The 27,230-nt window shown below is 42.4% G+C and overlaps 1 long non-coding RNA gene across 1 annotated transcript in view; it reads right to left on the bottom strand.

Moving 5' to 3' along the window:
• Nucleotides 1-5,621: 5,621 nt before the first annotated feature.
• LOC111559872 overlaps nucleotides 5,622-27,230 on the bottom strand; it is a 171,247-nt gene continuing 149,638 nt past the window's right edge. Inside the window, exon 7 of the long non-coding RNA XR_002741305.2 lies at nucleotides 5,622-5,798. This is a non-coding gene — a long non-coding RNA (uncharacterized LOC111559872). The remainder of the gene's footprint in view (nucleotides 5,799-27,230) is intronic.

Raw genomic sequence — 27,230 nt, 5'->3', positions numbered from 1 at the left:
AGTAACACACGCATTACTGGTGATATCTACACATTAATAATGCATAGTTGATGAGTCATTTTGGCACAGATAATGTTTTGAAATTCCAAAGGAATCCACAATTAGAGATGGCATGTTAAAATTACACAAAAGGTCCATCTCTCACAAATCCCAAAGCTCTTAAATATGCACGTTCGTTTCATTATCTCAATCTCTGCCCAACTCAGTATAATCATCGTATCTTCCTCATCAACACTCTGCCAACAAAAAGGAACCGAGTTTCAGCAAGTGTGCTCAGCTTCTCTTTCAACTCCCTCTTGAAACTCAAATGCAGAAGATGTCTAAGTGGAGGTGCAGCGGCCCGGGGCCCACCATGCTGAGTGTCAGCAGGGCAGCACAGGGTCATCAGGGCGCGTGCTGGCGCTATCCTCTCCCTTTCCAGGTGTTTTCTCCTCCAGGAGCCCAGGGCTTTCGGCTGGCCCCGTTTGACTCTCTCCCTTATTTTGAGGTTGGAGGGGTTGCAAGAATCACCACATCAAGGGAGATGTGCCTTTTAAGAGCAGGGTCTGGAAAGAATCATGTTTAACCTACAGGATTAGCATAGAAATGATGGAATTTGCCTATTCCAAAAAGCACAGAGTATAAACTCTTGGAGAAGCCTTAAACGTATCATCTTTGACACCTCCATTTCACAGATGAGAAACCTGAACCTCCAAATATGATGCACCCAGTAACATGACGGTGACTCGGAGCTGGGTTTCGTGACATCTGGCGGGTACCCTTTACATTTTTCTCCCTACTCCCCATTGTTGTGAGGGAGGCCTGGAAGGGAGGTGTCTTACAAGGGCCTCCCTTTGTTCTCCATCTTCAGAGGACAAAGCCTGTGTTAGGCATTGACATCCCGGGGTGGAGGCCCTCAGTGAACTGGGCAGGCGCGCTGCGGTATACAGATGCACCGATGGATGGCCGAGCCTGGGCTCTGGATGATTGCTGCTCAGTGCAGCAGCTTTATGAAAACATTAAATGTCATTACTTATTTCTTCATGTCCAAAATGTATACTTCAACATTTTTTCTCTGTAGACAAGTGTCACTTTTATTGCAATCTTCAGGCCAGATGTTCCTGGTATAAGTGGTAACAGCTGCCATGCTGGCAGACGTGTGGCTCCAGCTAAGTCACTTTCCAAAGACCCCAAGGCCCTCTCTGCAAAAACACTGGCATGACAGGAGAAACCCATACCTGGCCCTCCCAAGCCGCCCCGGGAAACCACGGGGAAGGCTGGAACAGGGCATTTGGGCGGGCAGGCTGCCAAACCACGACTGCATTTCCCTCTTCCTCGGTGATGAGCTGGAGTCCCTGGATAGAGAGAGCTGCCCGTGCTCCTTCCCTTCGGGCTCCCCTTCAAAGCAGCGTTTATAGTGCCATCACCCATTATCCACGTCCTCATTTGTCTCGGCACCAAGTCATTTCCCTGGCTTTCTGTCACCCTCGCCATAGCCTGCTATGATCTCAAGTTGATGTTCTATTGTTTTTGAATTTTGCTCAAGTTGTAGCCGCCTGGTAGCATTTATCTTCTCTGTTCCCTTGGGCTTTGGTGAATTCCTCAACAAGGTCCCATCTCAGCGTCAGCGTTTCCAGAAAATGCAGGCACAATTTGCTTCCATCTTCAGTGAAGACTGGAGACTTGATTCAGCCAAAAAATAACTCTTGCCTTTGCAATTTTTGGCTCTCTGGCTGAATAGCCTATTATTCAAGAATGTCATCCTGTTAAGTAAGGTTGAATTTATAAGACATGCAAACATAAGGACAGACACACAGACACAAACACTCTCTGGACATCACACAATGTATCTATGGGTGGCTGCAGCAGGATGCTCCCTCCAAGAGGTGGCGAGCTCATTCAAAGTTCTGGCTCCTTCAGGCAGGACTGAGGCCAGCACTGGGCAGGAGTAAATCCCTTTGGTGATGCTAGAATCTGGCTAGATAAGAACTCAAAGGACAGAAGTTTTCCTAGGCCCGAACTGTCAAGAGGTCATTGGTGGAAGAGTGGTCCAGCCACTGTCCCTCCATCCAGGATCCTGGGTCTCAGCCCTACAAAGAAGCACCTTCTACCACAGAAAGACCAAGAAGTGGCAGAAAGGCTGGGCTTCGGGTCCTGGACCTTGCCTCTCACTAGCTACTTGGTCTTGGGCAAGTTACTTAACCACCTGAAACTTTATCTGTAAAACAAGATGAACACCTGTTCTTTGAGGTTATTATGATTAATGAACCAACATCCATAAAGCTCTGGGCACACAGGGAATAACTGATCGATGTCATTTCCTTCTTCTGCAGGGACCAGATCATGGTTTTGTCACTTCTTGAATGGAGTGGTCATTTAGGTGAATTCCCTCTTCAAAATCAGGACCATTTTTCAAGCCTGCTGCTACAAATACAGTCAGAGCCGCAGTGTCAGTTATTACACCAATGTCACTCAGCTTCCAACCCACCTTTCTACACCCTGCTCTGTGGTGCTGGGGCTGGGAGCCTGCAAACTATAATTTTCCCCGCCCAGCTGTTAGACTTTGTGAATAGGTGGACTCAGGGGGAGACTGGAAGCAGTCTTCTCACTGTTTCTGTCAGTCCCGCCCTAGGACTGCCCTTCACTCAGCCTCCCCAGGTGGTTCCAGTTTCCAGCTTCTTTCTGCCCTCCCAAACTCCAGCCTCATTGTGCCCTAGACAGGTGCCATCACCAGCTGGCAGTGCTTTCCCAGGGACTGGGAGAGCTGAGCCCCTGGTCCATGGATTTCTTCTGAGTTCCTGAGACTTCTAGAAGCAGTAAGGGAGTGCTACCTCCCCAGAGGGCTGAGTCCCAGGTCTGCAAGGTCCCTTCTCCAAGCTTCTAGATTCCGATAAGCCCAACCTCTGCCTTTGTTTCCCCACCCCTATTACCGTTGTGTTACTGCGGTACTCCCACTGGGCTTTCTTAGACTTCTCCACCCATTTAACCCATTCTTTCTTCTAAATTCTCTCTGTTGAAATGCCTAATATGGTTACGGTTTTCCTAACTGGACTCTGACTGATACAGGGACCACATGTCCCCCGTTTGCCTAGACTCTCCTGATTTACACTAGTTTTCCCGGCATCTTGTCTTGTTCAGCATTTATCTCATGCAACATTGTCTTGGTTTCCAATGTAGACTGTAAGGTCACCTTAGATGTAGTTGTCCCCTTTAACAGGCCCCTTTGAGCACTGTGTGTATCAGGCCTCTCCAAATAGATTTCTACCATTTCTCTTTGATCCAGAGCCATATTCATATTTTCTACTTTGAAATAGGACACTGGCATTGATTGTTAAAGAAGGGGGAGCTTCTTGGACACAGCTTAGAATTGGAGCTACAGAAGCATTGCCCATAACTTCTCTTTCTTATAATTCTACAAATTGGCCCCTGGTGGCTGTCTTCATACTCCCTTCTGAGCCTGATCTACTAGGGAAGCAATGGCTCCCTTTTGGAATGCTTTATATACAAAGCCTAATTTTTTTTAAGTTTATTTATTTATTTTTGGGGGTGGGGGGAGAGCAGAGAGAGGTAGAGAGAGAATCCCAACCAGGGCTCTGTGCTGTCAGTACAGAGTCCAACCTGGGGCTCGAACCCACAAACCATGAGATCATGACCTGAGCTGAAACCAAGAGTCGGCTGTTTAACCAACTGAGCCCCCAGGTGCCCCTAGATCATCCACTTCTGCTCAAGTATCATACCTCCTTTAACCCTTCCCCCAGGCACGTCCTTCGTTCTCTTACAAACCTCTTCCAGGAAATTCTCTACCTTACTTTTGGCACTTTACCACTTCTTAAGGAGCTTGGTATCTTTTATACTGTGGTCTTAGATTGCCGTAACTCTAAATGCATCTTTGACTTGCAGTTTGGCCAGTTGGTAAGTTTCCTGATAGACTGAATTCCTTACAGCCCTCATCAATCTTTTCTTTCCTGGTCTAGTAACAACGCACTTCTACGTGGTCCCTTTATGTCCATCCCTCTCTCTTCTGTCCTTCCAAACTCACATGTGTGCTAGGATATTTTGCACTCCTGCACTTTTGTTCAAGTCGTTTCCTGTGCTTGGGACTCTCCTCCCCTTTCATCCAACTCATCCCTCCAGACCCCTGCTGAAGCTTCCTCCGATACCCCAGGCTGAGCTGAGTAACGTCCTCTCTACTGCCATCATTCCTGTTACAACCTCTGTCATTGCACTTAGCACATTATACTGAAATCACCTCCTACATGCCTGTCTCTTCTGATGGGCTTCTCCACAAGCTCCAAGGATAAATGATGTGTCTTGCGCACCTCTGTGCTCGCAGGACGTAACACAATGCCTGTCACATAGGAAGCGCTTGATAAATGTGTGTTGACCTAAACTTAATACATTTTTGCTGAATGATTGAATGACATTGAGGCGGCAAATCCATGAGCTGCCATTTTTCTCCCCTGGACACATATTTATCTCCTTCTTCCCCTGCCAAAACCCCAACGATTGCTTCACTATGCCGGATAATCTTTCTGTCAGGTCTCTGACACACAAAACACATGTAATCGTTCCATTATGAGGGCTGGCACTAAGTTTAAGCTGAGTGTACAGATTTATTAGATCTTGTACCAGGAAACTAGTGAGGCAGAGAGTTTAGGGGGATTTCCAAAGGGGATGTAAACTGTTCATGAGCCCTTGTACTTCGAGGCAATTCTATGTTCCTGTGGGGGCCTCAACTGTCCTTGCAGATTGTGTTTCTCCATCTTCCTTTGCAAAATGCAGGCAGGCTACTGCTGTACACTGATGTGTAGAAGAAAGGAAGGGCCAAGGGCAACGAGCAACCTGCACACTCAATACTTGCCATAGCCACACATAGTAACTGGAATGTCCCCATTACTGGCTCATTGTTCCTGTGCAAAGACAAGTTGCACACAGTTTAGCTGTCTGGTCACTCAAAGTGCATTTTGCACACTGGCTAGTTTGCTATGCTGATATGATTGTGAGTTCCTACTCTTGGAAAGGAAAGGTACTGGGTGCAGATGGCAGGAATGCCTAGCAGGGATTCTAACGGTCCCCAAGTGTTTGCTGTCCCTGTTGCCCTGGGAATCCAAACTTTAAGGCTCCACTTAAATCCCATCTCCTCTAAAAAGCTTCATCTACCATTTTGGCTTCTGGGACTCTCTCTTAAAGCTCTGAAGACAAGTGGTTCCCAGTGTGGTATTCCATTGCATTATCTTAAAAAGACAGTGTAGTGCAAAGAGCCCTGGACTGGGATTTATAAAGCTCACGTATGATTCTAGGTCCCTTCGCGATGTTGGCTAGATCCTTTCATAGCTCTGAGTTCTCCACCCCTCCCTCCTCCTCCTTCTTCTCTCCTCCTTTCCTCCTCCCCTGATCCTTTCTTCCTCCTGCTCCTCCTACTTTTCCTTCGTCTTTGTCCTCCCTTGTTTTCTTTGCCTCATCCTTCTCCTTCTCCCCTTCCTTCTCTTCCTCCTCCTCCTGCTTCTTTTCTTCTGGGATACAGAACAAAATACCCCTGCCATGCTACATTGCCAAATTTACAGGAAGGATCTTTATGACACACACGTGAAAATAGTGTGCAGAATACAGAGTGCCCGAGAGCAAAAGATGGCGTCGGAAGGGAAGGGCTGTAGATATTTTTATTTCATGAACCCCGGCTGCCTACAGGAAGGGGGTGACAGCAGGAGGCAGGGGCTGGTTGCAAAGGGTCAAACAAATTTGGGAAGAATGAATTCCAGAGATGGAGGTCAACTTTGAGTTGATTGAGTAGTCACTGCCATAGTATTCCCCAAGGGGGCCTGAAAACAAAAGATGGGTCATTGGTATGTGGACAACAAGGGAAACCGTTGATTCTTTCATTCATTCAGTGTATAGCTCACAAATTTCACTGAGTACCAGATGCTGGAAGGCACCAGAGACATGGTGGTGAGGAAGGCATAATCCTTGTCCTTACTAAAGTTTCTAGTCGACTGGGGGAGACAGACAGGCGTGGCAAAGCAGCATGGCGGGTATTACAAAAGAGGTGCTATTGCACAAGGTGTTATTGGAGGACACAGGGTGGGCACCTAGTTTGGTCTTGGGCATTCAAGGAGGGTCTTCCTGGACAAGGTGACATCTGACTCAGGAAAGCAGACTGCAAATAAGGAATAACTCCTAAGAAGCCCGAGAGCAGGGTCTGAGGCCACCACTCGCTGGACCATCCAGAGAGAGATTGGCCGTGAAGCTGGCGAAGATGAAGCATCAGGCCCCTCATTTGTCCAGGGCTTTTTCACGGTCTTGGCAGCAGTCGAGCAACGTACAGTCCCATCACATGTTTTTGTAAATTTTTGAAAAGCAAGATATTTAAGTGAGATTAGTTAAGATTGCTGTTTCTTTCCACTTTTACTTTCTATCAGCCACTGCCCCTCACGGACGGGTGGCTTCCTATGCCCACTTTGCCAAATGACCAGCTACTGTACCATGAAGGTGAAGACGAGAGGTGCTAACAGGATATGCGTGAGTTCCAAGGGGCCCCCCGCCCGAAAGATGGAGATAGTGCAAACAAACAAACCAAACCACATAATTGGAGCTAGAAGCTAGTCTGTGGGAGCTTTTTTTTCAACTTTTAACTCTTATATGTGTCTTATATGAGACACACTGACGGAGGTTTTCTTAAACCTTAAAAATTTACAGTATTACCAATAGCAAGCTATAAAACTAAAATAAAGTTGCCTAAACTGTAAATGGTATAAAGTAAATTTTGGTCCATCATGTTAGAAGAAAGACTATGTTATCTTTTTATTCTCTCTCTATCAACATTTTTCTTATATGAAAAAGTCATCAAAGAGTACGTAGCCAAAAATGTTGGGATAATCCACTATGCAGATGTACCAGGCAATTATTAAAAATTGTTATTTTTCTGGATTTTGTGATCCATGTTGTATTTGTCAGGTTTTTTTTAATAATTTTTTAAAGGTTTCTTTATTTTTGAGAGGGAAACAGAGCATAAGTGGGGGAGGGGAGGAGAGAGAGGAAGACATAGACTCTGAAGCAGGCTCCAGGCTCAGAGCCTGATGCAAGGCTTGAACTCAAATGGTGAGATCGTGACCTGAACCGAAGTCGGATGCTTAACCAACTGAGCCACCCAGGCACCCTGGTATTTGCCAGTTTTTTAAAAACATGTAATTTTTGTTTCTTTTTTCTTATTCCAAATAAATATCACTTTCATATCTAATTTTGTTTTTGTAATTTTGGATTCTTTTTCTTTTTCTTTTTTTAAGAGGGCTTCCCAAATCAGACAAGCTTCAGGCTTTTCCAAACCTAGATTTACCCCGGTTGACCAAGTGAGTTCTTTGAACTGGTGGGACTCATCTCTTCTGTAACTGACAGTTTCTCCATAAATCCTAGTACTTCTGGCTTGCTGTGCAAACTCAGTGCCTGCGGCATGTAATGTGTCTCTCCTGGATGCTGTGTCCCACTGTCTGAGAGCCACTGGCTCCCTAACTCCAGAAGTGAGCCTTTAGGGCCTGAGGAACCCAAGGTCCCCAGGAAGGATGCTGTCAGCTGGGAGGATTTGTCAGTGAAGACGAGAGTCTGCTAGGGTGTTGGGAGGCCAGGAGAACTTGGTGGTGTGTGCACCCCCACAACAGTGCCCTTCAATAAGGTTTTGGGAAAGCGAGGTCGGGAATGTAAGGGGAGGACTGCACTAGAATGGGGCATACGTGGCCTCAAAGGGGTGGGAGAAACAGGAGCGGTGCTTTTCAAAGTCAGGCAGAGGCCTTCATTGCAGAGCCTCCAGCCGCTTTCACGTGGTGGAGAAAACGAGGGAGGTCCGAACAGCACTTGGTGAGGCTGCAGATGGCAGCTGACCCAAGCCCCCAGGAATGGTCACATTCTTTACACAATGACAATTGGAGACAGCAAGGGCTTAGGGAAGAATGAGGGAACTATCAGACAGAGCTGGGAAGGCTGGAAAAGCTGGAAAAACTGGAAAGGCTCGGTCCACACTGGAATTGGTTGCCTAATTGCAATGAGAGATACTCTTCTGTCCCTCTAATTTTCTTTCTCTTTGGGCAGCTGCCTAAAATGTGCTTTGTACATTGATAAGCTAAAGGATAAGACCCCTGTGTTAGGGTTCTGCGGAGGAAAAGAACCAATAGAAGATACGCACACATATACATAAATACATGTATGTATTATGCATATGTAGGTTTGTGTATATGTAGTTTCAGGATAAGGAATTGGCTCGTATGATTATGGAGGCTGAGAAGTCCCCAGATCTGCAGTTGGTGAGCTGGAGACCCAGGAGCTGATGTTTAGTTTCAGTCTGAGGCCAAAGGCCAGAGAACCAGGGCGACACACAGATGGTCTACATTCCGACCCGAAAGCTGGCAAGCTGCAGACTCAAGAAGAGCCAGTGTTTCAGCTCAAGTCCAAAGGCTGGAGAAGCCCACCCAGTGTCCCAGCTCAGTCAGACAGCAGGCGGGGGTGGGGTGGGGGGTGGGGGGGTCCTTTTACTCAACCTTTCTGTTCTGTTCAGCTCTTCAACTGACCGGCTGAGACCCACCCACATTGGGCAGGGCAATCTGCTTTACCTAGCCTAAGAATTCAGATTTTAATCTCATTCAGAAACATCCTCACAGATATACCCACAATAATGTTTGACCAAATATCTGGGCACCCTGTGGCCAGTCAAGTTGACACATAAAATTAACCATCATAACTTCCTGCTTAATTTGTCTTATTTCCTGGAAAATGTTAATAGTTGGAAGAAAATGAGGGAAGGTGCAAAGCTGGCCTTTTAGGGCCTGGAGAAATAAGCATTATCCCCCCTCACCCTTCTGCAGGGGCACGGTTTACTTCTGGGGATGTTATGTAGCCCAAACATACTGTTAACTGTTTCTTGATTTCTTCTTATTTTCCTAATTGGACTTAAAGTTCTCTGAGGGCAGAGGACTTTCCCCTTCCCCCCAGACACACACCAGGCACCCAAAGCTGACCTTACTAACAGCTGTTTAATTTACAAAGTGCCAAGGTGTCAGGTGGCATTGTTCCCTGAAACATTTGTTGTGCTTTTTAAGGAGGAATAGTCTCCTTCTTCTAGAACAATCTAGAATTATATTCTATAGAGGATGTATAAAATATGTAAAGACCCTAAAACAGCTAATTTCCACAGTAAGGAATAAAATTAATCAAATCTACGAGTCCATTGCAAAAATAATCATTCTTTGTTTAAGTGTGGTCTTGTGTCTCATTATAGGGAATACAGAGCAGTGTTATCTAAGCCTGGATCCCTACACTGTGAGTAGAAATTCAAACAAGCTCATAAGAAATCCAAGCATATGGGACACCTGGATGGCTTAATCAATTAAGCATCCAACTTCGGCTCAGGTCATGATCTGGCAGTTCGTGAGTTTGAGCCCCGCATTGGGCTTGCTGCTGTCAGCTCAGAGCCTACTTCAGACCCTCTGTCCCTCTCTCTGCCCCTCTCCTACTAGCTCTCTCTCTGTCTCATAAATAAATAAACATTAAAAAAAGTTTTTAAACGTACTCTATCAATATTATCAGTATTACTAAATCATATCTTATTATTATCAGTAAAAGTTGAATAGTTATGTTTAAATTAAAAAAATTTTTTTAATGTTCATTTATTATTGAGAGACAGAGAGAGACAGAGCATGAGTGAGGGAGGGGCAGAAAGGGGGAGATACAGAATTGGAAGCAGGCTCCAGGCTCTGAGCTGTCAGCACAGAGCCCGACGCGGGGCTCGAACTCACAGACTGCGAGATCATGACCTGAGCCTAAGTCAGACGCTTAACTGATCGAGCCACCCAGGTGCCCCAAGTTATGTTTAAATTTAGAGCAGAGTCCACACACACACAAAAGAAATCCAAATACATAATATGTGGGATAAGTATTAACTATTTTAACAAAGGAATAAGAGTTTAACTTAAATAGGTGATTACACTTGGTTATAAAAATCTAAACAAACCCTATGTTAATAATTTTATGTTTTTCCTATCAAAAAAGCTTTAGCTATATAGATACATGAAATATATGCCATTTGTTGAAATATCATATATCTTAAAAATGTTTAAATCTTGTTGTTGATGCATTTATATATTAAAATCCCCATTCATAACAAGGAAATTGAGACCAGACTTCTATTCCATTTCTTCTAGATTTTATGAATCCAAAAAAATAAAATATTGAAGCCACGCTAGAGGTGACTCTGCTCAATGTTTAGCAGAAGAAAAGTTATTTGGGAAAATTAAGTTGAGGGCCACAGAATGAAAAAAGTTACCAATCCAAATCCTTATGTTTGTGTTTAAAAAAGAAAATCAAATATTTTGGATTCTGTGTGATGCAGAAGTCTCAGAGTGGCTAAGTGCCTCCAAGATCACATGTAGGCACTAAAATTTTATTTTATTTTATTTTATTTTATTTTATTTTATTTTATTTTATTATTTATTTATACAATTTATTGTCAAATTGGCTAACATACAGTGTATACACTCTGCTCTGGGTTTCGGGGGTAAGTTCCTGTGATTCACTGCTTATAAGCACTAAAGGAAGTTATGTGGAAATTCTTCTTGGCTACCAAGGAATGATCTCTGTCCAGCACAGGTAGACACTTACTCAGAACTTAGGATCCTGAGGCGTAAACATCATGTTCTGACCCCCTTCTGCGAGCTCCCTCATGTCTATATTGTGCCATGGGACCAACAGAAGTAGATGCATGGGAAAGAATGGGATTCTGGTCCCAAATGGCCCAGGTCAGGAAGTACCCTTCTCTTCTGACTTGGGCTATTCCTTGCCATCAGCCCTGATTTGCTCTCCTGCATTCCTGGACTCACTCTCTGTTGGCTGCACTCTGTCCTCTCAGAGCCAGCCTTGGTGAGTCCTACCTGAGGGTTGCCTGCATATGCCCCCTTCTTGCTGGTCTGCTCTCATGGGCTCTAACGAACTCAGCAGCAGCTCCTCCTCTTAGCCTCCTAGCCCTTCCTACGGGTGCTGTGCCTGCCTCTAAGATGGGAAGCTGGAGGACCGTTTGTCAAGAAAAAGCTGAATTATAGGCCTTCCTCGTTTCCCTGTTTTTCCCACCTAATGGCATGGATACTGGCCCCACAGCAGCCAGAGACTGCCCAAGTCAGAGCACTTGGGCACTTCCTGGCCACTCCCTGATGTGGCTGAGCTGATGGCACAGGAAAACCAAAAGGAGTAAGGGAAATAGCCACTCTACAAGGCTCCCTGTGGATGGCTGCCCTGCGGCTCGCTCACCTCCAAAGGGTTTTGCTTAATGGAAAAGCTCAGAACATCAGGTTTTGACAGGACCCTTGAGATTTTATTAACACCCTAATTTTATGTTTTGGAATACTAAAACTAAGAGAGAGATACTTTCTAGAGTTAGGATGTTAGAGACTGGCTGAGCAGGCCTTGCAAGCCTGGTCTGGGTGACTCCTGGCCCAGTGCTCTCTCTACTCTATCAGGCCACACCCTCAAAGAATGATTGCCTCAAGAACATCATCAAACCAACTTTGAACACTCACAATGACCAAGGTACTGGCTAAAATGTCCCTTTGTCCAAGGACTTGAGAACTGTTTTGCGGTCTCCCCACTCAGCGATTCACTCTGATGCACGCTCTGTTTTCCAACAGACGGAGAAATAGGTGACTGATGTCCCACGCTGGGGAAGCACCTGGGGGTATCGCTTATGCAACACCGCAGTCTACAGAAGCCTCCAGCCTACTTTGAATCTCCTCCCCTTTTAAATAACTTATGTATATTTCTAATGCGTGAAATGGTTAACTCGGTAGAGGAGAGTCAGAGACGGTACCTAATCCCAGCTTGATGCAATTACTTTAACATGAATTTAAAATAAAATTAAACTTAACAGTTTAAACTGATGTTTGAGGGTTTTAAAAAGATTTAGTTTCCTTTGGAACCACTGTGTTATTTGATCCAGTACAATCTTTTTGAGCTCCATGCATAACATCTTTACCCAAGTACCATTACTACTAGATTATGCCCATAGGTTGAGTTACAAATGTCTAAAAATCTTAAAATTATTAAGCTCAGATTAGAGCGTTCAAAGACTATGGTGTTATTTTAGTCTCCTGCCATATCCTCCATTTACTATAAACTTGTTATATTGGCATTCAAATAAAATGTCATAAAGCAAGTATGTAAGGAGGTGTTTGGGGTTTGTTTCAGGCTTCTGCGAGCCAAGTTTGCATGGCAACCAGGATGTATAACAGAAACACTCAAATAGTCTTCGTAAAAAAAAAAATGCTGAGCAGAGCTCAGGCGTGGGACAACTTCTAAGTTGGGGCACACCATCAAAGCTGGTCAGAGCAATGGCGGGGTCTAGATAGGGACAGCATGTCACCCGATATTGTCTCAACAGTACACCGAGGCCCCTCTGAGCAGTTGCCAAGGGCTAAGGTATCAGAGGCCAAGCCCCTAGAGATACAGCTTCATGGAATTTGCAGATGTTACAGTTGGAAGGGCCCTTCAATGCCATTTAACCAAACCCCTTGTTTTATAGGTGAGGAGATGGAGACCCAGAGCTATGATTTGTCTGCAGTCTCAGAGGTCTTCTGTATATCCATCGCAGAAGCAACATGAGTATGCTCACACCCATGTTCTCTCATTTAGCGAATTCTTTTTTGTTTTCCCAACTGAACATAAATTGCAACTGTTCTGAATTAGGATAAAAAAAAAAAAAAGGAAGGGAAAAGGCAACAGGCTTCCATTTGGAAGCCTAAACAGTACTCATAGGGAGTCTTTCTGGGCTTCCCACATCAATCTGCCTGGTAGATCTTTCCCTAGAAGACTCAACTCATGAAATCGGATGGATGGTACTTTGTTTCCACGACAGAGAAGGCATTTGTCAAGTTGAGTTAACCCACCTGCTACCATGAGGAAGGGAGAATCCCTCCCTTCTGAAACCCACATGCAGGGGGCAAGAGGGGTAAACCTGGAATGAGGCTGCCCACAGCAGGGTGAGGTGGGGTCCATGAACTGGGAACTTAGAAAAAGCTTCAATCTGTCAGTAACCACCAAAGAGGACGAAGCTTACGCGGACAGCATGAGAATTGACTATCGATTTCTAAATCTTCTGATAGCCCTATGGTTTCTTCACCCAGCATGCCTAAGAGATGGACCAACTGAGGCCAATGGCACTAGCCTGTAAGCACCTCTGAGGCCACAAACCGGAACGGGAAGAGAAGCAAGAACATGGATGTTTGGCACTGCTGGGAAAGGATACTTCATTGTACAAGAATCTATTGCATAAAATATTAAAAAGAAACCCACATTTACACCTTCTCAAATTAAAAATCATTAAAAGTTTCCCCTATCCTTGTTTTTTTTTTAATTCAAAACTAATATTCTGCAATGCCATACCCTCACCCAATTTCCCTAAAGGCAACCTAGCAGAAATTCCTCTAGTTTCAAAGATTTATGTATTTACACATATGTACAAAAATGGGCTCCTAGTATATATCTTTCTCCGGATTTATTTTAGCCCCTTTTGTCCCTATAATTCCAAGAAAATCTCTATTTCTTGGGGCGTCTGAGTGGCTCAGTCAGTTGAGCGTCCGACTTCAGCTCAGGTCATGATCTGGCGGTTTGTGAGTTCAACCCGTGTGTCAGGCTTTGTGCTGACAGCCCGGAGCCTGGAGCCTGCTTTGGGCTCTGTGTCTTCCTCTCTTTGCCCCTCCTCTACTGGCACGTGCTTTCTCTCTCTCTCTCTCTCTCAAAATAAATAAACATTAAAAAAAAAGAAAAGAAAAATCTCTATTTCTCTAGCTTTATGTTTTCACATGAAACAATGTTCATGACAGTAATCTGGGGGCCCTCTGCACAGTCCTGAACTCAACCCTTCCCACCGTCAAGAGGTGAGTTATCTGATTAGTGAGTTTGAAAGATAAAATATTGTTGATATCTCTCTATTTGGGGGTCAGTTTCTGCAGGGTGCAAGCGATCAGCTCACCTTCCACCATGTGGCAGAGGGTGGCCCTTTGGCAAAGAAGCCCCACGATTATGAACTATGCCAGCAAACTACACAAGACTGTGTAGTTTAGATAAAAGTGATAGGGAGATCAATTAGACCAGTGAACAAAACCACATTCCTCCAATCAGTTATATTAGTGATATATAAGAGATACATTAGATAAAGAGCTTGGGGATTTTTTCAGCCCTACAAACACTAATACTGAGGAAGGTGGAAAGAGGTTGTGCAAAAAAAGCCCATGAGTATGGTTAAACCAGATCCTCAGGGAATTAAAACAACAGCCATAGAAAGGAAAGACTGGTGGCCACTGAAATAATAAGACACAAGTTTCCAGAGTCCACATGATTTTGTTTGGTGCAGCTAAAAGCCCGAATTTAAATTTTTTTTTCAACGTTTATTTATTTTGGGGACAGAGAGAGACAGAGCATGAACGGGGGAGGGGCAGAGAGAGAGGGAGACACAGAATCGGAAACAGGCTCCAGGCTCTGAGCCACCAGCCCAGAGCCTGATGCAGGGCTCGAACTCACGGACCGCGAGATCGTGACCTGGCTGAAGTCGGACGCTTAACCGACTGCGCCACCCAGGCGCCCCCCGAATTTAGAAAATAAAAATAATAAATAAAACAGGTTCTGGGGTTTGCATTCTGGTAATCCTTACTTGAAGTGAAGTGGGATAGGAAGGCAAGGACACCTAACTATCTATCTAGAGTAGGTTTTCCAGAGAAAATACAGGACACCCAATTAAATGGGAGTTTCAGAGAAACAAGAAATAATTTTTAGTATAGTCCAAATATTATATGGGATGTACTAAAAATTATTTCTTGTTTCTCTGAAACTCCCATTTAACTAGGTTCTTAATTTTTTGATGTCTTTATTGAGTAATAATTCATATACAAGAATTCACCCAGTTAAAGTATACTATTTAATGGTTTCTAATATATTTGCAGAGCTGTGCAACGATCACCACAACTTCTGTTTAGAACATTTTTATCGCTGGAAGGTAAGCGAGGACCCATTCACATGCTCACCCCCAGCCCTAGGCAAACACGAATCTACATTCTGTAATCACTCGTCCACCTGGACATTTCCTGTAATCGAGTCACACGATCTGTGGTGCAGCCTGTATTTTTATTTTGTAAATCTGACAGCCCTAGCCTAAGCCAATTGTCTAGAGCAATGAAGAGTAATGGCAACCGGAGAAAATACAAAGGGAAGAGAAATGGGCTGCAGCAGGTAGGGAAGGCAGCACGCTGAGAACCAGGAGGACCTGGTCCCCCTCACATGATGGACCCTTATCGCAGGCGCCCAAATCTGAGTGCAGCCAGTCTCTGAGCCCGTTTAAGGAGGAAGTTTTTTTCCTAAAGGAAACCCACAGCAGCTGTAGGGAAGCCAGCCGGAGAATGAGACTGGCTGCTAGGCAGTCTGGAACAACACCCGTGCACATCGCTGAACCGCTTGCAAGCGGGATCTCCTTATCTCCGCGTGCAGGTGCTGCGGGACATCCCCCCTCACCCCCGCCCCCGCGGGCCCTGCACCACAGGCGCTGTCGCCAGGACCCCTGCCACCTCTGCCTCTGGAAGCCCCAGGCACCACGCTCCGCTATCCTGCCAGAACAGGAAAAGAGAGCCCACGTGGAGTGTCCTCTTGCCCAGCATGCAAAAAGTGTGGCAAAAGCACAGATTTCACTCCGAGGTCCTTCTTCAATTCTTGCTGCCTGGGGTGGTGCCTATAAATGGCAGGCACTGGAGTCATATTAAGGTGCCTTGGCTGCTTAAAGATTAAAACAATTAATTCCTGGGGAACCTGGGTGGCTCAGTTGGTTAAGCCTCTGACTTTGGCTCAGGTCATGATCTCATGGTTCCTGAGTTTGAGCTGTGCTGACAGCTCAGAGCCTGGAGCCTGCTCCGATTCTGTCTCCTTCTCTCTGTGCCCCCACAAGCCCCCGTTCATGCTCCCATTCTCTCTCTTTCTCTCTCAAAAATAAATAAATAAATAAATAAATAAATAAATAAATAAATAAGCAAGCAAGCAAGCAAGCAAGCAACCAAACAAACACAATTAAGTCCTAGTTCCCACAGGGAGACAGGACCCATAATGTGTTAAAACTACAGGACAGGCTTTCAAAAGATTCAGGGCCACCCTAAGTACAACATATTTGCCATTTCTTTTCCCTGGCTTGCTGGGGACAATGTAGAAATGGCTGCTGGCATCAGAAAGGAGAAGCTGGGTAAGGGAATGACACCACGTAACTTCCTGACTGAAGCAGAGGATCCAGGGTCTTTTGACCGAACAGAGAAAGTACCTGCAACCCAAGAATACTGGGTGGGACATTTATGATGCCTGCAGCTCAGAGACACTCTTATCTTTGGAATCTCCACTCCAGGATAACAAATGTGTTAAAATGCACCCGCATCCCCCATTAAACATAATTTTTGCCCATACATTCTTTTGGGAAATTCTTTCACCTTTTTGCTTTTAGAACTATTTTTGTTTCAAGTACTTTATTCCATTTAAAAATTGTAATGACTGGTTCATAATTATCATTCAAGCTCAAGAATCCTTACAAAATGAGAAAGTTGAGCGTGCAGTTCCCTTCAAGTATAGTGAACTTTCTTTTCTTTTCTTTTCTTTTCTTTTCTTTTCTTTTCTTTTCTTTTTTCTTTTCTTTTTACTAATATCAAACTAAACAATGAAAACATTTGGCATAATGTGACATTTTAATGACATCCATTAACAAATCCTTGTTTCTGATCTTTCAGTTTTCTGTTTGTCTTTTGGATAGAAGTAATAATTCCCTGTTTCCACCCTTTACAAGGAGCACTGACTGAGAAGCTTAATGGATAAAACAATGCCGTGAGGCTGTTTCTATACAAAATTATCTGTGGGATTTGGTGGGAAACATGGTTTCACAAAACCCAAGGTGACAGGATAGAATCCAACTGCAAGCAGGTCCCATAGTGTAATGGTTAGCACTCTGGACTTTGAATCCAACTGCAAACCAAGGCCACACGTAATGCTGGCTGAGGGTTTTCTCAAACTGCTGACCCCTCTTCTCCCTTCTCTGGTCTTTAGGTTACAGAAAAACCCACCTGAACTTCACCTTTTGAGGGAAAGACAGTTCTCAGACAGGACTTGGAAAGAATTTACCCACATTAGGGGCACCTGGGTGGCTCAGTCAGCTGAGTGTCCAACTTCACTCAGGTCATGATCTCGCTGTTGATGAATTCGAGCCCTGGATTGGGCTCTGTGCTGACAGCTTAGAGCCTGGACCCTGCTTGGGATTCTGTGTCTCCCTCTCTCTCTGCCCCTCCCCCACTCATGCTCTGTCTCTGTCTCAAAACTAAATAAACACCAAAAAAAAAAAAAAAAAAAAAAGAATTTACCCACATTGTATCAATACAAAGAAAAGAATGCTAGACAGAGCTGCTCCCCTTAGGCATGAAAAAGGCCAGGGAGAGCTTGAAAATATGTTACAAAAAGAGAAGATGATGAGGTTGATGATAATATGAGAGACAAAGGGGCACCACATGCCAAAGAAAGACGAAGGATCTAATCCAGATGACTTCAGAGATGAGATAGATGTTCAAACAAAAATAAAATGAAAAGGGAGTTGTTAGAGTCAAGAAAACAAACCAACGACCAAATACCACTTAACACTAATTAATTATATTTTCTATATCAAAGATATATAGACACATATGTAGATAAAAATATAGAGATATATATCTGTGATATGTATTTCCTGTGATATAGGATTTATTTTGATTTCTGTGACACAGAAAATATAATTAACTAGATTTAATTAGGTTGTAACAGGGGCACCTGGGTGGCTCAGTTGCATGATCTCATGGTTTGTGAGTTCAAGGACCACATCAGGCTCTGTGCTGACAGCATGGAGCCTGCCCATGATCCTCTCTCCCTCTCTTTCTCTCTGCCCCCCACATGCCACCATCAAAATAAATAAATAAACTTAAAAAAAAAAGAAATATGTTGTGACAGAGGTGACTACTTCAAAGTGAATTTCTGATATGTAGGAAGAATTTAAAATAATCCCAGAGAATATGGAGGGAGAGAATATTACAACCTAAAAGCGATCAGAAAAGGGGAGATGCAACCTAAACTAAGGGTGACTGGAGTCTCTGAAATGGAGAATACTGTAAGTAAAACAATATACACTGGGGCACCTGGATGCCTCAGTCGGTTAAGCGTCTGACTTCGGCTCAGGTCATGATCTCACGGCCCATGGGTTTGATCCCCACATCGGGCTCTGTGCTGACAGCTCAGAGCCTGGAGTCTGTATCAGATTCTGTGTCTCCTCCTCTTTCTACCCCTCCCCTGCTCACACTCTCTGTCTTTCTGTCTCTCAATAGTAAATAAACGTTAAAAAAATTTTTTTTAAATAAACATTAAAAAAAATAAACAAAACCCACAAAACAAAACAAAAAAAACCAATATATACTGAAGTCCTAATAAAGAAAACATTCAAGGGATTAAGGAACTACTGAGTCTATTGATTGACAGTCACACTATTTGCAAAGAAAAACAGAACTGAATTTATGCCACAGTCAGCTTAGGTAATGGATTTCAAGGAAGCATTAAAAACCAAAAACATAAGATGACAGAATTAAGACAAAATATGTATATGTATGTATATAATATTAGTTATACTAACACATGTAAATATAACAAACTGATCTAGTAAACGTTTCATGGATTATGTCACAAAAACTAAATCCAAACATATGGCATATAAGAGAAGCTTCATAAAACAGATAACAGGAATCTCAAAAGTAATAGAAGAAACAAAAGAACCTCATAGAAACCTTACACCCAAGTTATAGAGGAATCCACCTATGTTTTTTGTCTGTACTTGTAAAGTTTCTTTTTTATTTACACTTACATTTTTTATTCTTTTGGAACTTGCTCCTGTGTATATTGTGAGAAATGGACCTAGTTTTATCTTTTTACAAATGACTGTCCAGTTTCCCCCAACATAATGATATAAAAAGCTTATCTTTGCCCCAGTGATCCCGGGAACCACCGTTATCATACCTGGTTTCACTTGTTTCTGGACTTCCTATTCTTGCCACAGGTTTTTCTGTCTATTTCCACACCTAACTATTGCAGTTTTAAGTATCAGGTTTTGGGATATGTTTAGCTATCTGGCGGGCTAGTCCCTTCTCATGACCCTTTCTTTTCAGTGCTTTCCTACTTATTCCTACAGGCCTAGTTTTCCACACAAACTTTGGTAATCACCTTGTCCAGTTCTAAGGAAGCCTTATTGTGATTAAATCAATTTTACAAATTAATTTATAAAGAACTGACATCTTGATGATGTTGAGATGTCCAAGCAAAAACGAGCAGTACCTTTCCATTTATTCAAGTCTACTTTTGTATCGTTCAAGAATGAGTATAGTTTTTGTTCCCCATACAGGATTTGAACACTTCTTCCTAAATTTATTCCTAAAGTATTTCATTTTCCATTGCTATGATAAATAGGTTTTCTCTTTCATTACATCTTCTAGATGGTTATTATTTGCACATGTGAAATTTATTGATTTCTGTACATAACAAAGCATCTCAGAACACAATGTGCTGAGATCTACCCTACCCCACCCCCATTAGTCATGCTAATTACCATCACTGAGTCCATGTGAAGAAAGAGGAGTTGATTGAGGGACAGATCCAGGTTAGGGCACAGGCCTGGCATTTGCTGACTCAGCACTGGTTTACTTGCTCTGATCAGATCAATCCCTACCGTCCAGAGGAAGGTACATGTGGTGAAGGTAAGTAATGATCTTTTCTGATTCTATGCAATCTGACCTGCTTCTCAGAGGATAGGAAGTCCAAGAATATTTTTCTCAGTGCATCACCATTAGAATTTCATTTGCATAAATTTGGCCTGGAATTTTTTTCTATGGAACTCTTCTACATTTTAATTTCAATGAGGTTTTCCTGTATTAGCTTCCTATTGCTGGTGTAACCACCATAAATTTAGGGGTTTAAAGCCATGCAAATATTCTTGTCTTCCATATACAGGTTAGAAATTCAACATGGGGCTCATTAAGCTAAGTTCAAGGTGCCGGTAAGGCTGCATTCCTTCTGCGGGTTCTATGAGAGAAACACTTCCTTCCCTTTTTCAGATTCTACAGGCCAGCTATATTCCTCAACTCACAGCCCCTTCTACTTTCTTCAAAGCCATCACTCCAACCTTTGGTTCAGACTTCACATCTTCATCTTCTGACTTTGAAGTTTTTGCCTCCCTGTTATAAGAACACTTGTGCCTTGGGCCTGCCCAGATAAGCCAGTATAAATTCCCTCATAAGAGGATGCTTAATTTATTATTATTTTTTAATTTTATTTATTTATTTATTTATTTATTTATTTATTTATTTATTTATTTATTTTAGAGAGAGAGAGAGCGCACACACTAGCCAGGGAGAAGGGCAGGGGAAAAGAGCGAGAATCTTAAGCAGGCTCTGTGCTCAGCATGGAACCCAATGTAGGGCTCCATCCCACAACTCTGGGATCATGACCTGAGTCGAGATCAAGAGTCAGACACTCAACCTACTGAACCACCCAGGCACCCCTCAAGATGATTAATTTAATCATATCTGTGAAGTCTCTTTTATCATGTGAGAAACATATTTACAGGTTCTAGGAATTAGAATGTGAATGTCTTTGGGTGCCATTATTTTGTCTACCACATTCTTCATTTACATTTTTTTCTATAGTTCTATGGTTGATGGACTATCTGGGAAGCGATGCCTTCTGGGAAGCAGCAGAGAGGAGGAAAGAGCCTGGACTCCAGACTCTGATAGACCTGGATTTGGGCCCTGATGCTGGGTGAACTTGTGGAAGTAACTTAATTTTTTTAAGCCTTTTGTCTTTTCAGTGGCGCTACATTAATATACCACTTAACTTAATTGGGCACTCAGGTTTCAATTAAGCAAACCAGTCTTTTGGTAACCCAAACTGGTTGCTGGTTTTACCAGCCCAAACAGGGCATACCATCAAGGAAGACATTTATCAGTGTGGGCACACACATATCCCTCTATGTGGCACTCACAGGAGTGTCACAAATTATTCCAGCTGAGTGGCAAAGACAGTGGTGAGCTTTGCTGTCTTAAGTCAGCACCTGAATAACTAACCTGCAGGGCGTTCCTTATTGACATTGCTAGACTTGGTATTTCAAATATTTGTTATGCACTCCTGTAACTATACATAGATTCATCCAAACATCATATCTAATCATATTCTGGTTTGTTCTAGTCCCTCTCCACCTCCCAATAACTATTCTCCTGGGGCAGCATGCTATTAGAAAGACATTCTTTTCATGGTGTGGTTCCAGCTTTTGTTACTTTATTTTGCAAGCTGAACTTGGTAAGTCTGTCTGCCAATGTACCCGCTCCTACATCTGCAATTATAATTGAATCCACACATTTTGATTTAATCATACAACCTCATATAATACACTGGTTGCCATAGTTTTCTGCTACTTTAAGCATATTTAATTTATAAGCTACTGTATTTCTAGTGACTATTTCTGGCAAAAGATTTTATTGGTATCTACCATACTCTCTTCCTTCCAATTGGATCTAGTTGACATGTATGCACATTTAGAAATGCATGCAAAAGAAACAAGTTAGAATGGTTCAATTTTCTTATTCAATAAGATAGGATGAAGAGATTAGCCATATTCTAATCTCTTCGTGCCTTACCTGGAAAACAAACTTGTCCATTACCCAGCTCTCAGTAATTTCAGAATTAAAAGTCTTTGAATTTTATTAGTATAGATGATACATTAGATAGAAGGTACTCTGTTATTCTATGTGCCATCATAGTTATTTTTAATTCTTTGTAGGCATATATTTGTATCTTTTTTTAAAGTTTACTTAGTTATCTTGAAAGAGGGAGAGACAGAGAAAGAGAATAAATGCAAGTGAGGGAGGGGCAGAGAGAGAGGGAGAGAGAGAGAATCTGAAGCGGTGCAGAGCCCAACGTGGGGCTGGAACTCACAAACCATGAGATCATGACCGGAGCCAAAATGAAGTCAGACGCTTAACTGTCTGAGCCACCCAGGTGCCCCAGCACATATTTTTATCTTGATCAGCATTTGCCTAGAATATTTTGTTTGGTGAGAACCTAGTAATGGAGTAAAACTCAAACAAATAGTTGCTAAGAGACTTTTCATGGCACCATTATCCTCTAGTTTGCCTAAGGTTTCCCAAAACACATCCTGACAATTTTTCCCATCGGGTTGGGTCAGCATATAGCAAAGATTCCATCTTGATGCAAATGGACCCCATTTGTTGGAAGATCATATCAACTGTAGCAGCAGAGCTCATTCCTCGGCGACCTTCATTACCATCCTGAGCCACAGCCCCCCGTATATCTCATCCCCCTTGCCATTTCCCATAATCCATTCAGGTTAGTGGGTTGGGTCTGTTTCCTGGGTGGACCCCCATTTCTGCAGCCCTCTCCTATGCTAACCCAGGGTCCATTTGCCCACTAAGGGACTCTCCTCCACCAGAACAGGAACTCCCAGCTCAGAGATGGTATTACCTGCTTATTTCCCCTCACTGGATCGTTTTGCATGCATCCAGTCAGCAAGTTTGATGGTGGCATTTATTTGACGTCCCCAGAAACCCAGTAAAACTCAGATAACATCCTATGCAGGCTGCAACCCCAGGCTTTGTTTCCAGTGAGAATACATGGACCCTGGAGGAGCTCTCAAGGGAAGCGGGGGACTTAAAATGACGTCAGAGCCCCAAAAGCTCAATTCAGGCCTTGGATGTATTCTGTATGTGAAATATTTTTATTTTGTTTTGTTCTATATTATCTAACTTGACTTAAAGGCAGCAAGATATCATACATCCCCTTAATAAAACCTCAAAGTCGACTTAAACTTTTAATATGACTCTGTAGAGAAAACAAAGCATTTGTGTTAAATGCTAAAGATATTAGGAAAATACACAAGTAAAGGAAAGTCATATCCATATCTGATTTCAATGGAAATGAATAGTGTAAAAGTTATTATGGATACCACTTACATAAAAAAAAGCAATATAAGAATCACATCCTATATAAATGCAGAACATTGAAAGATGATAACCATCACTTAAATGCAATAGCAAACATAATTAGGATAAGGCTTCAGAAAAAAAATTTGCTGATTGTATTAAAAATTCACAATCAACTGTTTGTTTTTATGTGAGACCATTAAGATCCAGAGTGATGTCAATCTAGTAGATAGATGTGGGAGTAGATACAGTTTCATACAGAGATCTAGCGATTGACACAGATAGAGAAGCTGATGGCTTTCTCTGAGAATGAATTAAATCCATAGCAAAATACTTTCAAGAAGACAGTCATGGCCAAAGATGTGGTGAGAACACGTGCACTAGGTGTTTTCCCCCTTACTATCCCAGGGAATGAAACAGAGGAGGACAGTAATTAACAAGGCCTCCTGGAGTTTGTTGTCAGGGAGGGTGATACAAGTTCACTAGCAACCACTGTCCTAATATGTGCACTTTGGGTTAACATAGTTAACCGGAAGCAGAGACCTGCCAGTAATTTTCTAGTGGTTCAGATTCCAGGATTTTCTATGATGGAGATATTCGGTAGTCTGGGTATATTTACCAAGCAAAGACACCCTGGCCTACATAAGCAGCCTCAGATGGCAAGATATATCCACAAGAAAACGCCCATAAATTGCCACAAACAGTACTTCAAAGGTTTCACAGAAAACATTGTAAAGCATATTACTAACTTCTGTGAGTAACACTGACCACATTGTCAAAAAAAAACAGGATCGTTTCCCACCAACTCATAAATCATGTGTGTGTGTGTATGTGTGTGTATAACTTTACTGTTTAAAAATTCATTTTCATTTGACAAAACAATTAGCATTCTTTCTGAAGTTGAGATCAACATGTGAAAATGTTGTCTAGTTCTGTAAACCAAGATGACAGATTGAATACACTGTGCATACCTCACAAAATCCTAAAAGGGAGAGAGGGCACATCACAGGGAGTTGCTCAGAGTTTGTTTAGAATGGCCCGCCAACCTCTATTGTAGGTGTATATGGGGATTCCTTTTCAAAGGAATTAAAGGAAGGCTTGCTGACATGGCTATCTTCAATATTTTAATTGGAGACGCTTTCTTATAGGTCTAGACATGTAACTATGTCTTCATTGTCTACTAAACCCAGTTTTGCTTTAGTGCATCCAGGATGTTGATGAAGTGTCTTTGAATCAATGAAAATGTCTAAAAATGAGAATAGGGAAGATGAAGCCATTTGCAAATGGTTAACAAAAATACTTTATCCAACTGCCAACCTCTCACTTAACACTAAGCACTTGTACCACAAAGGCTTTGCTCATTCTTTCTTTTTCCGGCATTCTTTCCCAAGGTTTGCATGGGCTCTGTAACATGTTATCTGCATGCCTGTGCAGGCCCTTGCATGGGCTATCATGAGGAATTTGGGGTTTGGGTACAAAGTGGACAAGTTCCACGTGTCCATCAACTGAGTGAGACCCAATGTGATGGTTTGTCATTTTCATACATGCTGAACCTCCAGAGCATTTATGGCAGCTGAAGAAACCTTGGTACCTGTGCAACTGAAGTATCTTAGCAATTCCATAATGAAATTCACATGGAATCTCCCAACCCAGCCAGATTTGTGTCAGCTTTCTTAACATGTTCCAGTTGCATGAAATACTAATTAAAGGCACTCATTGTTAACTGATATAAATAGTCCCCACTTAGCCCATTATAGGTATGGGCTGTAAAACAAACAATTACGTGACAGATGATACATGTGAACATAGAGAAATTCTGTAATGACATTTCTGTAACTCTGTAACCTCTTCAACCACCATATGTTCCACATTAGGAGCTAAAAGGGGTGCTGATTGCGAAGGTGACGCACCCTCCTGCGTGTGACTTTTCTTCTAAGAATAGAAAGCACCTCTGAAGGATTTATATTACAAATGGAGTTGAGGCAATGAAATCATTAATGGGAGTTGGTTTTTAACTGTTCCATGTGCTTGGGATTCTGTACCCTGGTGCCAAGCAACACCATCAGGCTACCTACAGAATTCTCCAATCTGAGGAGAGGGAAATCAAGGGAAGCAACGGTGTGCAATCCAGCATGTCTGTCTTCAGAAGGCGCTAATTTATCCCTGAGCACTCAACTTTAAAAGAGATTTTGACACAGTGCAAAATTAAGTTTGAAATGTGTTATTTTTCTCCAAGAGATAAGGCAATTGCATGTCAAAATAACTAATGAATACATTCATTGATGAATTGCCATGAATATCATATTCCTGGCAATCAAATAAATACACAAATTAATTAAACTATGCAATAGCAAACCATCTCCTACTTTCTTATCTCTATCTTATTCTCCTAACACAAATTACAGGTTTTTCTTCTGAAATCCTGACTAAAGAAGTTATTGTATGACAACTGAGCTCATCAAACAAGAGAAATTGAAATACTCATTTTAGTTGAACAGCTACTCTGTTTAAAAGATTGTCAGGGCACCTGAATGGCTCAGTCAGTTAAGAGTCCCACTCTTGGTTTCGGCTCAGGTCATGCGCTCATGGTTCATGAGTTCAGGCCCTGTTTGCGCGCACCCTCTCTCTCTCTCTCTCTCAAAATAAATAAAGAAACCTAAAAAACATTTTAAAGAAGATTGTGAACATTCTATTAAATTATAAATTTGTCATAAACAAATGGCACATGATCTCTACATATGCAACCTTCGGTAACTCTGAAAAATGGCATTTTTGATTCCATGAATTTGCATTTCCTGGTTTCTTTCTATTTTCTAGGTTTTATGTTAGAGGCTTTATAGGGTTTATTCTTGTTTACTTCTTAAAAGCCTGTAAGGCAAGCATTATTATTATTCACATCTTATAGACAAAGTAATTTCAGCATATTTGAGGTTTCTTCCTCAAAAAAATCTTAAGGTTTTTAATTTATTTTGAGGGAGAGAGAAAGCACAGGAAGGGGAGGGGCACAGAGAGACAAGAGAGTGAGAATCCCAAGCAGGCTGCACTGTCAGTGTGGAGCCCAATGAGGGCCTTGAACTCATGAACCATGAGCTCGTGACCTGAGCCAAAGTTGGACACTTAACCGACTAAGCCACACAGATGCCCTCTGCTCAAATTTTTGATTAGCTACTATGAGCTAGACTCTGTGATGAGAGTTGGGGATAACAAAGGTAACAAGAAAGGAATGGCCCCTATTCTCACAGAATTTAGTCCAGTAAGGGAGATAGATGTGAAATCATTGGTAACAACTAATTAAATGAAACTGTGCTAAGTGCCTTGGAGGGAAACTTTTGAGACCTTTGAGAACATACACAAAGAGAGGTATATCCCAGTTTGGTGTGTCAAAAAGGACTTGTCTGAAGACATCTGCTCAGTTTGGGACCTGAAGTATGAATAGGATCCAAGCAGGCAACGTGGGGGTAAAAGAGCTTCCCAGTGAAACGATGCCAGGTGTCCTGAGAGTGGAAAGAGACAAGCGTATTTGCAAAACAGAGAGGAGGCCAGAGGGCTTGAAAAAGAATAAATAGGAAGAGAGTAGAGCACATGAAGTAGGGGGTGTGGGGGTGGGGAGGCCAGGCCAGGTCACCATGGCTTCTGCTAATTTCACCAAGTTTTGTGGACTTTGTTTTAAGTGCAAATGGGAACTGCTGAAGCAAGAGTGTTGGGGATCAAATTTGCTTTAAAAAAAAAATTCCCTAATCAACAGGAGGAAAGAGGCAAGTCTAGAGCATGGAACATTACACTATACAACTGGCGTATTTTCTCTAGAAATTCAATGTTACAAACAAGGTATATGTGGGGTTAGGGATGGGAGAGGTTTTTAAAAGAAATCCTCAATATTGAGTCTTTAGAAAGACTCATAATCAATGCAAAGAGTGATACTTGATTTGTTCCTGGCTTCATCAGGAATGGCGATAAAAGAAATTTTAGAGACGATATAGGAAATTTTACTATAGATTAGTTATTAAATTATGGTACAGTATTATTTTTTAATTTTATTAGGTATAGAAATAGTGTTTGGTTATGTAGGAGCATGTTCTTATTTTTCTGGTCATGTGTGAAGTATTTAGAGACAAAATGTCATGATGCTTGCAATTTTTTTTCTGAACCATTTCAAAGTAACACACACATATACACCTAAGTACCTCTATATGGTTTTCATTTTATTATTCA

This window comes from Felis catus, chromosome A3, assembly GCF_018350175.1.
Source record: "Felis catus isolate Fca126 chromosome A3, F.catus_Fca126_mat1.0, whole genome shotgun sequence".
NCBI lineage: Eukaryota > Metazoa > Chordata > Mammalia > Carnivora > Felidae > Felis > Felis catus.
Note: the sequence above shows the minus strand (reverse complement) of the source record. Positions and strands in the feature narration are given on the sequence as shown.